Source organism: Dipodomys merriami, unplaced genomic scaffold, assembly GCF_024711535.1.
Source record: "Dipodomys merriami isolate MVZ:Mamm:240054 unplaced genomic scaffold, mDipMer1.0.p SCAF_121, whole genome shotgun sequence".
NCBI classification, from domain to species: domain Eukaryota; kingdom Metazoa; phylum Chordata; class Mammalia; order Rodentia; family Heteromyidae; genus Dipodomys; species Dipodomys merriami.
In genome coordinates, this window is record NW_027202505.1 from 3469208 (window position 1) to 3486245 (window position 17038).

General features: G+C 48.6%; 1 protein-coding gene and 1 long non-coding RNA gene across 11 annotated transcripts in view; one reads left to right on the forward strand and one right to left on the reverse strand.

Moving 5' to 3' along the window:
• The window catches only part of Hivep3 (HIVEP zinc finger 3), a 405958-nt gene that overhangs the window by 270521 nt on the left and 118399 nt on the right, over positions 1 to 17038 (forward strand). The gene's annotated exons all lie outside the window — the stretch shown is intronic.
• On the reverse strand, positions 7076 to 8706 carry LOC138823607 (uncharacterized). Its single transcript, XR_011370861.1, has 2 exons — positions 8445 to 8706; positions 7076 to 7425 (listed from the first exon to the last, which is right to left on the reverse strand). It is a non-coding gene; the product is annotated as an uncharacterized lncRNA (long non-coding RNA).

Here is a 17038-nt window from a genome sequence, read left to right on the forward strand (position 1 = left end):
TGTGCCTGTAATCTTAGTTACTCAGGAGGCTGGGAACAGAAGGATCAGCATTTGAGGCCAAGCTTCAGCAGAAAAGTTCAAAAGACTTCATCTCAAAAATAACCAGTGAAAAAATAGGGCTGGGCGAATCACTCAAGTGGTAGAGTATCAACCTAGGAAACACAAGGCCCTAAACACAAATCCTAGTTCAGGAAAGGAAGGTGGGGGAAGAGAAGAAAGGGAGGCAAAAAAGGAAGGGAGGGAGAGAAGGGAGGAAAGAAGGGAGGAAGGAAGGAAGGAAGGAAGGAAGGAAGGAAGGAAGGAAGGAAGGAAGGAAGGAAGGAAGGAAGGAAGGAAGGAAGGAAGGAAGGAAGGGAAAATGAAAACTTTGAAAATACAGGGAAAAGAAACTAATTTGCCTAATATTGCACAGTCATGATTGAGACAGTGAACTTCTCTCTTCCCTTTATTCCTGTGGATGCACATGCAATGTTTTTAAAGTGTGTGTGTGCGTGCTTGGAATTATGGTCTGCAGTCTAATTTTTACCCCAGGCTGGGCTGTTGAGTCAGGCTGCTAGGCAGGGCAGGGCAGGGCAGGGCTGTCTGTCCCTGAGTCTGGGAGAGCAGGAGGCCGCAGCTGCGCAGCTCCCCTCCTGCCAGGTCGGCTGGTTGGAAGCATCTGACCTTCGGATGTTCGTGTCTCTGGCGAGTGCACAAGTGGACACTAATTTTAGCTTGGCCTCTGGGGTCTTCTGGCCTTGGGGCCCAAACATAATGGACGCCTTATGTAGACAGCTGCCAACGGTACAGGAAGAAGCGTCCCACCTTAAAATGTTCCTCGTGGCCAGCCAGCACTCTGCTCTCGGAGAACAAGCCAGTTCCCTGTTCCTTTTCACCCCAGGAAGGGGTGGTTATTTGCACTCATGGCCCAGCAAGCTGCACCCGGAGCAGGCGGCCCACCCAATGCACATGGGGGCTGCGTCTCTGGATGGGGCTGTGTTTGTACAGGACAGGCTTTGGCTTGAGCTGAAATAGCTGGGAGAGACTTCCCCAGATGTGGCTGGGGGTTACGGAGGCCTGGACTATCCTCATGCGTGGGTGTGGAACATTCTGGAACCTCGTGCTTCTGGAACCAAATGCTTTACATTTATCAAGTGTGTACAAAGGAACAGTGCTTCTAGATGTTTCACTTTGTTCCGGCAAGGCCCTGTGTATTTGGTGACAGTGTTCCTGTTTTATAGGTGAGAGGAGAGAGGCTTGGGATAAGAAAGTCACTTGCTTCTGGTTACAAAGCAAGTCAGTGACAGGGAGATTTGAGTGGGAACCGTCAACCTGTATCTCTCATTAGAATTCTCTGATTCTCTCCAGCACTCTGTAGGAAAGCAGCTTAGCCAGGGATAGAGCCATTCATTTCTGGTCTGTATTTTTTCATCCAAAATGAGGATGCTTTAATTTTCACCCCAAATAATTCATGTTTGGGATAGGGATGCAACCATGCAGCAGAGCACTGGTCTAGCATGTGTGAAACCTTGTGTTTGAGCCACAGCTACTAGGAAAAAAATGCACAAATTTATTGAAAATAACTATACCCAACTGGTCTGTTTTAAAACACAAGTTGAGCCAGGTGGTGGTGGCTCACATTTGTAGTCCTAGATGCTCAGGGGGCTGAGGTCTGAGGATCACAATGTAAAGCCAGCTGAGGCAGAAAAGTCCATGAGAGTCTCATCTCCAATTTTTAACTAGCAAAAATAGAACTGTGGTTCAAGTGGTATCGCACTATTTCTAAACAGAAAGCCAAGCTAGAGCACAAGACCCTAAGATCACAACCAAGTACCAAAGATAAATAAAACACACACTGAATCATGGAGAATTCTTAGTTTATACTGTATACAGAAAGATTTCCCTTTGCCCCCTGAATGTAAACTGTCTGTGGACACCCCCAACCCTGAGTTCTCCAGTGCTTAGATGTCTTTATCTTGACATTTCAGGGGGTGGGGGTTGGGGCATGGAGGCTTTCCTTATGAGCTGCCTCTTTGCCCAGATGGACTTCCCCAAGGAGGAAGATTCTTGGACTACTCACCTACGGATCCCTGGGCCTGCACTGGGCTGGACAGTGTGTGTATTGGCCCCTAATCCATGGTCTTTCATAAGCTGGAGCTTCAATTGGCCAAGACCTGTTGGAAGCTGGCAGCCAGTGGGAAATAAAGAGGTTTCTGGGCCTCAGGTCAAGGAGGTGGCTGCAGGGCAAGTCAGAAAGCCTCCACCTGAGGAAGCTGGGAGGGGAACTCCCCAGATGCCTGCTAAAGACCAGCCCCTACCCTCCCCCCTTTCCAGGACAGACCGTCCATCTTCCTCGTCCCCTTCCCAGCCTCATGGTCACAATACAGCCTGTGTAACACATTCCCTGCCTGACAGTGGCTCTTTGACTCCGGCTGATGCCTTTCAGGAACAATTCACAGCAGCAGCAACACAGCTGCTCTGGAGAAAAGAGTTTTCTAGGGACTATCCTGACTTAGTGAGGGCTTGGACCCTCGCTGTACACTGGACCCTCTAGGCCACAGCCCCTCAGCCTCTCCGCCTCAGATGCTCTGAATATTGTCATGGGGAGAGGATAGCCTTTTTTATGGATATAGAAAGATGCCTTTGACATACTTATAAATATAGGATAAAAGTAAGAGCCAAGACTACGGGAGGTATATTCTAGTCACATAGGCGTATGTGTATGCCTGTGTAAGAAGAAAGAATTGATCCCTTATCACGTAAGTTGTTCTGTTCTAAAAGGTCCCTAACATGAATTAGCAAACACTGAGCCATTGCTCAGAGGAGATCTCCAGCATGTGGCTCTGTGAGTCTCAGATTTGTCACCTCATCAATATATAAAACCTTATTTTCTGTAATGGCTGTTTAAAGATACCTTTGATTATATGTGTTTCTATTCACATACACTTTGAGTTACTTGCTGATTCATTACCACTAAACCCAGGGTCTTCCTTTAGCATGTAACTCAAGCCCAGTGAAGCTGGCCTAACTTGTGTGTTTTCCAGAAGGCACTTGACAGCTCTCTGGCGCTCAGAAGCACTAGACAGCACTTCAGCAGAATACTCAAGGGCCAATCTAAAACACAAAATCACTGAACAAAAGGAGCACAGAAATACAGAAGAGGTGGCACCCAACAGTGCCCAGGAAGGACTCTTGTTTACCATATGGGTGCTAATAACAGCAGGAGAATGGTTTCTTGTTTGAACTTATATGGGAACATGCAGCTCAGACAACTCAAAAAAAATGTTCCCATGTTGCAAATTGCAAATGATTATAAAGAAAGGACTGATTTGGGACTACAACTAAGCTTTATCTAGTAGGTAAATTGACAAATAGGAGTCTGAATAATGAGCATCAACTGTATCTTAAATGTCTGGACTGCTATAGCATTAACTGGGTAGATTATAAGCAATTGAAATTGATTAGCCACAGTTCTGGAGCCTGGACATCCAAGGTCAAGGCAGACTCAGGGTCTGGTGAGGGCTCCCTGCCTATTCCTAGGTGGCAGAAGAAAAGAGTCTTTCTCAAACCTTCCTAAAGGCGCTAATCCCATTTGCAAGCATTCTCACCAAGGCTTGGTCATTTCCCATCTTCTCATGCCATCATCAGATTGAGCATAAAGATCTTGAAGAGGGACTTACATACTCACACTGTGGAAAGTGGTCATGTTTATGGTAGTTTTCTGAAAGCCAGGATTTAAGATGACCTTTTTCTTCTTTTTGTATAATGCTTGAGATTTTTTTTTCTTTCAATGAGAGCAGTTAAAGCAATAGAGCTATTTTGGAAAGAAGTCTTGTAATTGATGGCACTCCATTCTCAAGGTAAAACTCAGAATTCAGAATAATAGGGCTGGGGGTGGAGTTGAGCAGCAGAGCACTTGCCTAACATGTGTGAGATCCAGTTCTCCAGTACCAACACTGGGGGGGGGGGGGGAAATACCTCAGAACAATAAATAGTAGACACTTTTATTTATTGCTTACCATGTGCCACATAGACTTTCTAAACCCTTTTTATATACATATGAATATTTATATAACATGCAAATATATTTATGTTTCACTATGTTGCCTAAACTAGCTTCATACATCTAGGCTAAGTGATAAGGCTCCTGCTTCAACCTCTGGAGTAGTTGGGAATATAGTGCTCTATAGTGCTGTGCTTTCTTTACTCGTATCAATCATGTACCTCTTACCATAAAGCTTCAGGAAATAGGAGATTCAATTATTATGCCCATTATCTAGGTAAGATAAATGAGGCCAACCGAAGTCAGACATCTTGCTCTAGGGTCACAGTAAGAAGCAGCACCTAGGTTTAAACCCAGGCAGTCTGGTCCAACATATGTTCAGTAAGTGTCTGCTTAGTCCTTAACCTGGCACTGGCTCTGGAGATGGATGCCCAGGAGAGTATGACTAGCCCCTGCCTCTGAGATTTCCAGTCTGATTTGTGGGCAGCTCAGGTCCACCAGGCCTACCAGGCTCATGGAAGGAGAGGCCCTACAGCCTACCCGGGGGCTCAGAGAAGGTATTGCCAGACAGCACTCATATCCACATGAATTAGAACTGATTTGCTTTTTTACCTCCTTGCATCATTTTCTCCCCCCAGCTGTTCATTCAGACTAGCCATGTCTAGCCACACGTCATACCCAGCCACACCCAGCCACTACAACAGCCTGTCATTCTTTCTTGGGGGGAGGGGCTTCTGCTTATCTCCTGAGGCTCCTCCCCAAACCCATCTTCTCAGCTTTGAGAATCTCTAGAGCTCCTTCCCCAACACCCCCAGCATTCTGACTTTTCTCTCTCTCATAACTTTATAACCTCCTCTCTCTGCTTTCCTGTTCACCTCCCTGTGAGCTTATATCAGACGTCTTTGTAACCCCAAGACCAGCACATTCCTCATAGCTGTGGTCTGTTGGTAAAAGTGTATTGAATGAATGAACAACAACACATAGGGAAATGAGACACAGGCAAACTGGACTGTAGCAAAAGCTGTGGAATCTGCCCTGGTTCCAGGAACTTGGGAGGGATACGCTGCCTGACTACAGCGGCTGTGACCACAGAATGGAGCAGCACAGCTAGCGGGGCAGCAGGACCAACAGTAGCAGGGTGTTGTTCCTGCAGATTCTGAAGACTCCCACCCAACGAGGGAGACTAAGAAAGGACCTGTTCAACTCCTCTTGGCTGTTTCAGGAGAAAGGATGGGGTTGGGATTGGCTGGGCCAGGGACATCTTTTCTAAAATAGCTTCATGCATATTCAACTGCTCCCTGAAATAGTCAGGTGGCTATTTTAAGCAGCTTCTACTCAGATGCCCACACATAATGGCATCTACCTTGGGTATGTAAACCAGTGAGAAGCAAAGCAAGGGTAAGGGAGGACAATGTGCTTTCCGTGGCTCCTCCACTCCTCCCCCACCCTCCCTCTGAGTGTTCCAGTGTGCTCCCTCTCAGGAACTTGCTTATATGAAACTGAAAGTCAAGGTTACTATGACAACTGCTGGTGAGGTTTCCCATCCCCTCCGATGACCTTACCCTCCCCATCCCAGCAAGCACAGACTCACCAGGGCACAAAGGACTTGCAACAAGCTCCATCTCTGTTTCCCAGTTCACTACCTCAGTGCTCAGCTCCTCTGGTTTTACACAGTACTAGCAGGTTCCCAGCAGGCTAGGAGTGGAGGCTGGAGGACAAACAAATGAGGTGACCTAATATCAGGAGGTCAGGGTCACACTACCTCCCAGCTATAAGGGTAGAGTAAGAATAAATCTATGAAGGAACCAGTTATTAATAAATATGTATAAAACATCAAGATGTGCTGTGGGGCTGGGTGTGATATGAATACCTGCAACCCCAGCTTTTAGGGAGCAGATAGGAGGATGGAGGTCTGAGCTAGCCCTGAGCCAAAACACAGATCATTTAACATAATATAATAATAATGATGATGATAATGATGATAGCTAGAGTTGTAGCTTGAGTGTTAGACCCTGCCTAGCAAATTCAAGGCCCTGAGTTCAAATCCCAGTGCTGAAAATAAATATGTACCCTATGTTGTCTGATCAGAAATAAAGATAACTAAAATTATTCATGAAATAGCAACAGAGATCTAGAAGTGTATTTAACCTCTAAGAGCACATGTAAGAGGGGCTGGATCTCGGGGCAGGTGGTATGTGGTCCTAAGGAGGAGGAAGAATGACCTGAGCCGAGGTGGGCTGCCCTTGGATCCCTGTCCCTGGGTCCTTGCTGGCTGTGTTGTCAAGAGAGCCGTCTGGGCACAGCCTTCCCCCTGGTCCCTCTGTACTGCTGTCTAATGATGGAGAACAGAACGTTGAAAGCTTTGCATGAGAGGTGTGACTCTAAGAGTCAGTGAGAGTTTGCTCCAGCTTCTGGGGAGAAGCCTGGACAATAGCTAAATAAACAGGGAGGCCTATACCAAGGTCCCAACAGGGGGGATGGCATGGGGGAAGAGGCACGAGGAGGATCAGGGGCAGCCCTGGGCCTCAGCCTAAGACAAGAGAAGACAACTGCTTGCTTCAGTCCTGTCTAGATTCCCTTTTGTTCTATGCTTCCCTAGTTGCCCGAGACACCCTGAGAAAGGCAGGGAAGTATGCTTTGATTTCCTTGAGATCATAGCTACTCAGAAGAGTAGGACGAGAATGGCAGGTGGCAGGCATGTGGGCAGATGAACCTGGCTGTCTGGAGGACTTTAGTCCAGTAGGACCCGGCCACTTGGTACTTCCTAGGTGACTTCTCTGAAGGCTTCAGGATCATCAGCAAGAGCATCAGGGCCCAGAGGCCCTTCAGCTTTCTGTCCTGCTCCTCTCATTCCTATGAATGCATCATTTATTCATTCATTCATTCATTCATTCATTCATTCATTCATTCATTCAAACAGTCGACCAGATCTACAGCTGGGATGATAAAGGTATAACTAATGATTTCTTTCCTGGATTTCCAAGGATTTGTGAAACTCCTATAATGCTAAGAAATGAGTGTAGGCTCCTCATTCGATTTCTGCAGAGACAGCTCAAAGGGAGCGAATGTATTAAAAAAGGTTAAAACTCCTGATGGCGATGGGAATTGTTTTATTTTACTGTGTTAATTTCAACATTTGGTTGAGAGGCAGAGGGATGGAGAGTCAAGTGAAATTCCCAGTGTATTCTGCACAGAGCTGTCCCACATGACAAACTGGCACCAGGGGCTCTACCCCAGCACTGCTGTGCACCTAGAGGGTACACATGTCACAGTGAGTCAGGCTAGAAGCCCTGTGAGCACTGAGGAGGGAGCACAATCCTTGACCTAAGCTATGCCTTTGTTTCTATGTCCCCAGTCCTCTGTGAGGCCTCTAGCCAGCCAGTTCTTGTTAGGAAGGCGGGAGGTCCTCCTGGCTCATGTAGATTTAGAAAACTGGAAGATATCTGAAAAAAGAAAGAACAAACAGGCTGGAGGATTAAAGGTCTGTGAATTGAAGGAGGCTAAAATTTATTGATCAACTGTCTTTAAGTAAAACCCAGAAGTCTGCTGGGTGCTACTGGCTCATGCCTATATCCTAGCTACTCAGGAAGTTGAGATCTGAAGATCATGGTTTGAAGTTGGCCTTGGCAGGAAAAGTTCCATGAGACTTAATCTCCAATTAGGTACCAAAAAAGCCAGAAATGGTGTTGTGGCTCAAGTACTAGCACTCTAGCCTTGAGCTAAAAAGCTAAGGGACAGGGTCCAGGCCTTGAGTTCAAGACCTAATGCTGGCACAAATAAAATAAAACTCAGAAGTCTCTAAATACCTTCACATCAATGACTTCTTATTCCCCATGTGTTTGTTCCACAAACTCTGTAAAGACCCAGGGCTTTTGCACCTGCTGTATCCTCTGCTGCAGAAACAGATGCACAAAGCCAACCCCTTACTTCCTCTTTCCATTAAGAGAGGACCCTTCTACTGCCAGTACTCCTACTTGTCCTTCTCTTTTTCTGGTTGTTTTTCTAGATAGATCTGGCCTCTGTCTTCCCAGTGCCTAGATCCATGCCTGGCTCATAGCAGGTGTTATATGGCTCTCTATGGAATGAATGAGTCAATCCTTGCCCTGCCACAATTGACACACATTGTCTCTATACACTACAACCTCGAAATGACCCTGTCATAACTCTGCAGGCCCCTCTTTAGGTGAGAACCAGAGACTCACAGCAGCTAGAACCTCTTTCCAGGACCTGGGGAGTCAGAATCTCTGCTTTATGCCCACTGTCCCTACCCTCCAATGGCTCTGATCCTCCACAGGGCCTTGTGAGCCAGATAATAGTTTATAATCCCTGTGTACTTGCAAGTACACAGCAAAGTCTCCCAACACCTCTCTGTCCAGATGAGATATGCCCTGGGAGCGATCGGGCACATAAATAGTCAGAAGCAAATAAAGGAGAAAAGAAGACAGGTTTACACACAGAATACCTCGAGATGGCCATGATGTGAGGCAACCCCACTCACAGAAGTCAGGACATTTGCTTGTAGTGGAATCCGTCAGCACCTCGCCCATGCTCCCTGTTTCTAATACCCGCACCCCACCTCCAGCCTCCAAGGCAGGAGGGGACAGCCTCTGGGGGGTGGCCAGCACCAGTTATACTACAAAGATGAGTATCACAAAGAACATAACTTTAGGGAACTTAACAATCCAGCCAAACAAGACAGACAACCAATACCTCCAAGTGTTCCTGTGTAGGCCACCCCCTACCCACCCGCAAAGATCCAAAATAGAAGCCAGAATTTTGACAGCTAGTGCTGTCATAGGAAGGCTGGCCTCTTCTCCCCACGGGGCTGAATGGGAGGGACATAGGTGTGAAACAGCATGGCCCACATGGAGAACTCTCGGGGGGCCCTGAGTAGCAGGAATGTCAGCCGCTAACCATCCACCCACATGCTGGGAGCCAGTGCCGGTCCCCCTATCCCCACCCCCAGTAACTTCCAATGAAGCAGACAAGTAGGCCAAATTGGCACAAGTCTACCACCCTCCCTCCTCACTCAACACATGGAAAGCCCCAGAAGACAGAGGCCCCCCACCCCCCAGCATTTCCTGTAGGCCATGGTCATCCTGCATGGCTTCAGGCTGTAAAACAGACAGTCCAAGACTGCCTGTGGTCCCAGGATTCACAGCTCCCATGCAAACAGCAAGTTACAATGGTGGAACACTGCCATGGGCATCCTCTCATTTGTCTTTCCCCAGGAAGGCGGCGGGTAAGAGGGTGACTTCCCAGTGTCTAGATGGGACAACGAGGCTCAGAGGTGCCAAGCCTTACCCTGGGAAATGAGAGTCCCCAGGATGAGAGTCCAGGAAGAGGGGGATGAGGCCCTGCCTACACAACTCGAAAGGCAGATAAAGAAGAACACTTAGGGGCTGGAATCATATCTGAACCAGGTTCAAATCTGACCTCCACCAGCCAGCTCAGGACTAATGTGAAAACAGTGATATCAAATACAATATTGCCATAGGAATTAAATGAGAAAGAAGGAAGTACATCTACCAGGTAACCAATGACAGAGGCTGTCATGGAGTGGGTCCATACAAGGCAGACTATTAGCTCAATGCCCTGCAAATAGATTCTGTCACCTCATTTTAAGGAGGAAAGAAACTGAGTCCAGGAGATAATCCCGACCCCCATATAACAAAAACTGGTTTGGTGGTTAAGCAGGAGATGAATTACACCTGAGATCTAGTCACATCTCATCTGGTCTCATTTCACTGACGAACCTGGGCCTGCACAGACCTAGGCACTCACCAAATCCAAGCAGGTAACCACTGGCCCTGAGATAGAAAGTGAAGCACAGCAGGGTGGCCCTGGAGAGGCCACTGCAGCTGACCTAGGAGGAAATGGCCAGCAGCTGTGGCCTCAGGGAGGAAGGGCGGGGAGGTCACAGGCAGTGGGCAGAGCCACATGGCCAAGGTGGTTGGTGGCTTTGGATGAACAGTGGTGACCTGGAATCCTGCAGGCTGGGCTTCCCTTTCCCACTTCCTTCCTGTGCTGACTGCCGCACTGAGTCACCTGCAGGAAGTTAGGGTGGTGAGGCAAAGAGCGGGGAGACCTGGCTCATGCATCTCTGTCCCCACCTCACCTCGTGACCCTAGGCTAGCCACTTCCCCTTGCTGGGGTTCAGTTTCCATGTCTGTCAAGCAAGCAGCCTGCCTAGCCCTCCAGGAAGTCAAACAACGGGACTGGTGGGAGGTGGACAGGGGTGGTGTCCTCTGAAGACAGGTTAGGACAAAATGTCACTTGACTGGTCACCGTTAGGGACATTATAGGCCTCAGCAACCACTTAAACACTCCTAGATTCCCTTGAAACTGCTTAGATCTTCTGCCAATAGTGGTGGGACCAGAAAAGCTGTCGAGGGTACTGACATAATGACAGAGGCCATGTCTTCCAGTGTAGCGCCATACCCAGCCACCTCCTCTCATCTATATTGCTGAGTTTCTACTGAGTCCTGGGTAGGCAAGAGTCTGACAAGATACTCCAGGCTTCTTAGGACAGGTGTGGGCCTGGGGGAAGGCACAGGGCCAACAGGGCCTTCTCCAGCACCCAGCAGTGATCCCACCCACCCCCAGGCCAGGAAACCACCCTGTCATTCACCCAGACCTAAAGGAAGCTGGCTTTCTTTTTTCTTTCTTTTTTTTGCCAATCCTTGGGCTTGAACTCTGAGCCTGGGCACTGTCCCTGAGCTTCTTTTGCTCAAGGCTAGCGCTCTACCACTAGAGCTTTTTCTGTGTATGTGGTACTGAAGAATCAAACCCAGGTCTTCATGCATGTAAGGCAAGCACTCTACCACTAAGCCACATTTGATAGAGATAAAGAATTCCATATATGTTTAGAAGGCATCTCCCTGGTGAGTTCATGTGCTGAAAGTTACTGAGAATCCTGCACTTTACACCTCTGGCATTTTATAGCCCAACCTTCGAGGACAACTATGCAATCCTGTGAAATCAGAGGAAATAGTTATGGCCTGGAGTTGTCTGTGTGACTGATAGAGCTAGGTTAAGGCACTATGGGAGTGAACACACTAGACAGAATGGGCACATGGACTGCAATGGTAAGATTTCCTATAAGCCAAGGTCTGGTCGGCTTCCTATGACTTTAGCCTCTTCTGTCCTTCCTTCCTTCCTTCCTTCTTTCTTCTCTCCCTTCCTTCCTCACTCCCTCCCCCATCCCTCCGTTTCTTTCTGGGCTTGAACTCAGAGCCTCTTGCTCTTGCTTGGCTTTTTCACTCAAGACTGGTGAATCACATCTCACTTCTGGCTTTTTGCTGGTTAATTGGAGATGAGTCTCACAGAACTTTTCTGCCCAGGCTGGCTTTGAATTGTGATCTTCAGATCTCAGCCTTCTGAGTCGCTAAGATTGAAGGCATGAGCCACCAGCCTGGGCAGCTGACTTTAACTTTTCTGATGTGGCCTTGCCCCCTGCTCTCACTCAAGAGACAGATACTCTCCTGTATCTGTCTACAGCCGCTCCAGTTGGTGTAAGTGCATCTCCATCTTGCTGAATCATTTCCTGTTCCTATGTCATAAATATTTCTCTTTAACTGGTCCATCATATTCTCTCTTCACTCATCTCCAGCTCAGTTCTTCTGATTAATTCTCCTTCAAGACCAAGTTGGCATGTGACCTCTTCCAAGATGTCTCCCCAGATCTCTCCTTTTCCCTTTAGTGTTATCTCAGTACACAATTCTGATGTGTCACTTTCTTCTTACCTGAGAGCTGTTAAAGTGTTCATCTGCACAGCTCCCTGAGTTACAGGGCTGCATCCTGGGCTGGACCCAGGGCCTGGAAGGTGGTGGTTAGTCCATCAGTGTCTGCAGGAAGGAAGGGAAAGATGGTCCTCTAGCAACCGTGGGTTTCCACAGCCTGTCACTGAGACCCTGGGTGGCAGGACAGTGGAGAGAGACCTGGGGGTATTAGCTCTAGTCCCCTTGAGATCTCTGCCACTAAAGTCATACATCTGGCACCCCTGTCCCTGGCTAGGCTTCACTTTCCATTCTGAAAAAAGAAAGGGGGAGGGGGTTTTCTAAGTTCTTCCTGGAGCTGACCTTTGACAGTGTGTCTGGTGAGTCCCCAAGCTGACTTGCAGAGTGGATCAGCCTGCTCCAGTGTGCTTGGTGGGGCCTGGCCTGCTCTGTCATACCTCCCAGAATTCACTCAAGGCCAGGCCTGTTCATGTGCTGGAGCCATAGGGAGGAACAACACTGGTGTCTGTCTTCTAGATCTTGTTACCTAGTGAAGAAACAGACATCCACAGCAACATGGTGCTACGGTGCCACAGGAGCCAGGAACAGCTTTGGTCAGAACTTCTGAGGGCAGAGGTAACAGTAAGCAAGCTCAGAATATGTGAGCCACTGGTGTGGCTAGATGTGTTTCAGGGTGCTGGAATGTATGTCAGTCATGCAGAAGTCTCTGTGTAGGGTGTGTGGGGGGAGGGGGAGAGAGAGGAGAAGGAGCAGAGCCACAGGGGCTGATGGGTAGGAGGGCTGGCACCAGCTATATCCCTTGGGAAAGAGCTGTCCAATTAAAGGCCTGGAAGGCTGGGCTCCCTGGATTATATAATAGTCATAATAGCCAGGGAAATGTCATCTGGGAAGGGTCAGAGGAAGGGGGTGCATTCAAACAGAGCTGCCATATTCCCAGAGGTAAACTGGGAGCAGATTTACAAATAGATAGTCAGAAAGAATATCCAAGCTAGGGCAGCTGGTCCCTGTCAGGAGGAGCAGACATCAGTCACAGAGTTGTAATAATGGAATTCAGTCCTGCACAAAGTCTCTCTCTCAGCATCTCCCTCTTACTGCCAGGCAGCTGAATGTCTGCCCATCCTGTTAGGATTGCCTCTAGGGAAGGAGATGAAGGAACAGGTCACCTCCACACCATGCTGGTCCAGAGGATGTATGCTGGGGAACTTGTGTCTAGTGCTCTGTTCCCTCATCTTCTATAGCACATAAACTACCCATGGTGTCAGGTGGGCAGAGGCCTGAGCCAGGTGAATACCTGTGGGCACTGTGGCTGCTGCCAGAAGACAGCAAATTTCAGATTTAAGTTCAGCCACAAGTTACCCCGAGACCCCTGAGAGACTTCTCCTGAGACCCATTGGTAAAAAACATACACAGGCTGGTTCTTATCTACTAGGAGATGTGAGGGACTTTACAGTAAGACACCTTAAGCCTCAGTTTCCTCGTCTGTAAAGTGGGAATCATAGTATACCTGCTTCAGATTCTTGCTGTGAAGATTAAATAGACACCAAGTGCTCAGCCCAGACTTGGTGTATTTATTGTAAATGCTCTGTAATTAGGAGCTGGGATTACTTCATAAAAGGTAAGCTTCTACAAGGAACTTGGCCTTTTCAATTCATATTCCACATACTGTTAGGGTTTTTACATTTCAGTTTATTACTATAAGAAGACTTGAGATCTACCCTCTTAACCAAATGTTAACAGTGCACTTTGCTGACTCTCTGTACAGAGCAGATCTCCAGGATTCATTCCTCTGGCCTGACAGAAACTTTATATCCATTGATTAGTAGCCCTGTATATTGTTGTGAAGATTTGGAATTCTGTCCAGGGAGCAAGTGATCAGCAGGTGAATCGGGGGCACAGGGAAGTTCCTGTGTGGAAGTATGGCCTCTCCCACCATCCCTTCCCCCAGAGGGGACAGAACCAGCCATCTGTCAGCTTAAGGAGAAGCAGGTTGGAATAGGGCGCAAGGTGAATGGGCTGAGCCCTGCCAAGCCAGCTTCCCTACTAGGCTAAGAACTAGGGGCAGCTTCATGCCCTGGTCCTAACCGTTGGCTTAGCATTTGTGACGCCTTACCAGGGTAGGCGAAGATCGCAGGCACCCTTTGGTCACCTTGCCATATGTTCAAGTCAGACCCAACTGGGGAGAGGGGTGTTTCAGCAACTAAGCATCATCCCTATGCTGGCCCACAGAGTAATGGCTGTGCCACATCCATGGTGGTCTAGGCCTGCGTGACCATCCAAGGGACAGTGAATGCTCTGGATGTGACAGCTGGTGTAAGTCAGAAGGGGCTCAGAAGTCCTGGCCTGTCTCCTCTGCAGACAGGATCCAGATTTGGTTGCTAAATGAAGACAGAATATGGTCCATGGGGTAGAGCCACGGGGCCAGACTCTCAGCAGACAGAGACAGAGCTAGGTTCTGGTTAGCACAGCAGGACCCATCACAAGTCAGATACCCAAATAGATGCCCAGCCCTGCAAGGGCACAAGAAGGCTATGGCAGGTCAGCAGAGGCCAGCCCAGGGAACCTATAGGGTATGTGGCTGATGGTGAGAAAATTTACTCTGGCCTTAAATGGAGCTTAATTCCCCACATCTTCCCAGGCCCAGCAGAATGAACTCAGCAGAGGGTGGGGCTGCACCTTTGCTTCTAGCTGAGCCAGGAGGAACTGAAGAGGAGAGGAACACAAGCCTGCACAAGACTAGTGGACCCTCGTCTGGGTATAGAGCTTTTTGCTGGTCAACTCCCTCTATTCCAAGGGAGGTCTTCCAGGCCCTCCCTAAGTGCATGTGGGTGGTCCCTGAGAGGGTGGAGGGGGTGGCACTTTTCAATTTCGGGCAGAGACAAAGAGCCTCTGCATGCAGTTGGGGTGATAGAAACCATCCTTTCCTTGTTCAAAAGTAGCCTTGATGCTGTTAATTTGCATAAGACTTGGGAATCTGATAAATTCGTCCAAAGCCAGGTTCAGCTTCTCTGCTCTATGACCTTTGCCTTTAAGAGGTTCAGCTCCATCACATACAAGATAGGGTCTCAGAAGGCCTGTATCATAGCAATGCTAGGACATACCAGAACTGGTGTCAAAAGGAGTTGGGGTAGTTGGGCATCAGCTACTCAGGAGGCTGAGATCTGAGGATCACAGTTCAAAGCCGGCCCAAGCAAGAAAGTCTATGAGACTCTTATCTCCAATAAACTACTAAAAAGCCAGGAATGAAGCCATAGCTCGAGGTGATAGACCACTAGCCTTGAGCACAGAAGCTCAGGGATAGTGCCCAGGCCCTGAGTTCAAGCCCTAGAACTGGCACCAAAAAAAAAAAAAAAAAAGGAGTTGGGGGGCTGGGAAGGTGGTTCAGTGGTAGAGTGCTTGCCTTGCATGCCTGAGGCCCTGGGTTCGATTCCCCAGCACCACATAAGCAAAAAGAAAAAAGCCAGAAGTGGCGCTATGGCTCAAATGGTAGAGCGCTAGCCTTGAGCTGAAGAGCTGAGGGACAGCGCCCAGGCCCAGAGTTCAGGCCCCACGACTGGACCCCCCCAAAAAAAGGAGTTGGGAGTTGGGGAGGTTAACAAAGGAGGTAAGAGGTGGAGAACTTCTGTCCAGCCTCAGCCTCCAATGGAGGGCCTAACACTACAAATATCCAGTCTTGATGTCTAGATTCTAGAGACCTATGCAGTGGTCTTGTCTGGAGGTCGTGAGTCCTAACCCCTGTACCTAGAAATTCCCCTACTACCCTTTGCTTGCTGTTTCTTTGTCTTGCTTGCCAAACTCTAATCCCATGAAGTTTGTTTCTCTCCCAGGAAATCTCTAGATTCATAGGAGCTGGCTTTGGATGTAAGTGTCAGGCTGGCTGACACCTCTAGCCACTATTCTTTTATATTATGAGATTACATTGCAACAATTGGCTAGATAGCTGCTGTGGTCTGAGCAGACACCAAGCTGGACCTGCTGGGCCTTGGTAGCTCAAGAAAGTGGTACCAAAGTGGGGGGGGGGGAAGGAAGCAGTAATCAAGGTCACTGTGACCAGAAGGCAGGGTATGCTTGGCCCTGTGAGGATGGGGTATCTGAGGAAGATGAAGGATGGGTGGGGGATGGGCGGGAGGCAGCTGGGTCCTGCTTAGGTTGGATTTGCCTGCTGCTGGGGGCTTGTGGTTCTAGGCAAAAGGCAATGAGAGGACAGGGATGAAGAGCAGCCAGCCCTGGGAAGAGGAAAGGACAAAGTGGCTTCTGAAGGCCTCCGGGAGTTTCCCCACACTGTGGTTACAATCTCCTCAAGTAGGCCCAGGCTGGCAAAAGAGGGCAAGGCTGAGCTGGGAGAGGAGGTCCTGTGGGTCCCATGGCCAGCTGCCTAATGCACGGCCCCCATCAGGCTCCCAGCAAAAGGCTGGCCAGCTCAGCCTCTCTGGAGCAAAGCATCCACAGCATCCAGGTCCCCGAAGCCCAGGAGTGCAGCAGATGCAGCTGCCTGCCAGGAACAGGCTGTGGGGATTGCTGAGGGTAAACAACGAGGAGAGTCGCCTTGCAAGCCATCCTCCCTGGAAATCTCCCCCACAGCCACATCACCACACGGTGGAACCATATTAATTCAGAGCAGCAGCCTTCTGAATTGCTCTTTGGAAGATTCTCTCTCTCTCTCTCTCTCTCTCTCTCTCTCTCTCTCTCTCTCTCTCTCTCTCTCTCTCTCTCTCTCTCTCTCTTTTTCTCTCTCTCTCTCTCTCTCTCTCCCTCTCTCTCTCTCTCTCTCTCTCTCTCTCTCTCTCACACACACACACACACACACACACACACACACACAAGACACACCACTATCTAGTCTCTCAAACAGCCCAGAACAGAATGGCACACCCTGCCCTGCTTGATCCCAGTATGGCCACTAACCCACCAGATACAGGCTTGGATTCAAGTTCAGCCACTGAGGCCTATCAGCCATCTCAGAAAATGCCAGTCCTGGGGACCTCAGGATTGGCCAGCCTGGCAGAAAGCTGAACTATCAGTCAACCTCATGTTGCTAGGGACTTAACAACCACTGGCCATTGAACTTCAGCCAGATTTGCCCCTATGTCTCTCTTCTTTTATCCACGTCCACTCCTACTTCTTAGGAGCAAAATAAAGAACTTTCTTCAAGGGATTTCTGGACTGTGCTGCTCAGCTAACATTTTTCATGTTACATTCCACACATCAGTCTTTGAGGTAGGTGTTTCTGCCCCATTTTATACAAAAGTGAAGATACTTCCAGAGAAGTTAAAACTGACTTAGTGTCACACAGCTGATGTGTGGTAGAGCCAAGATTAGA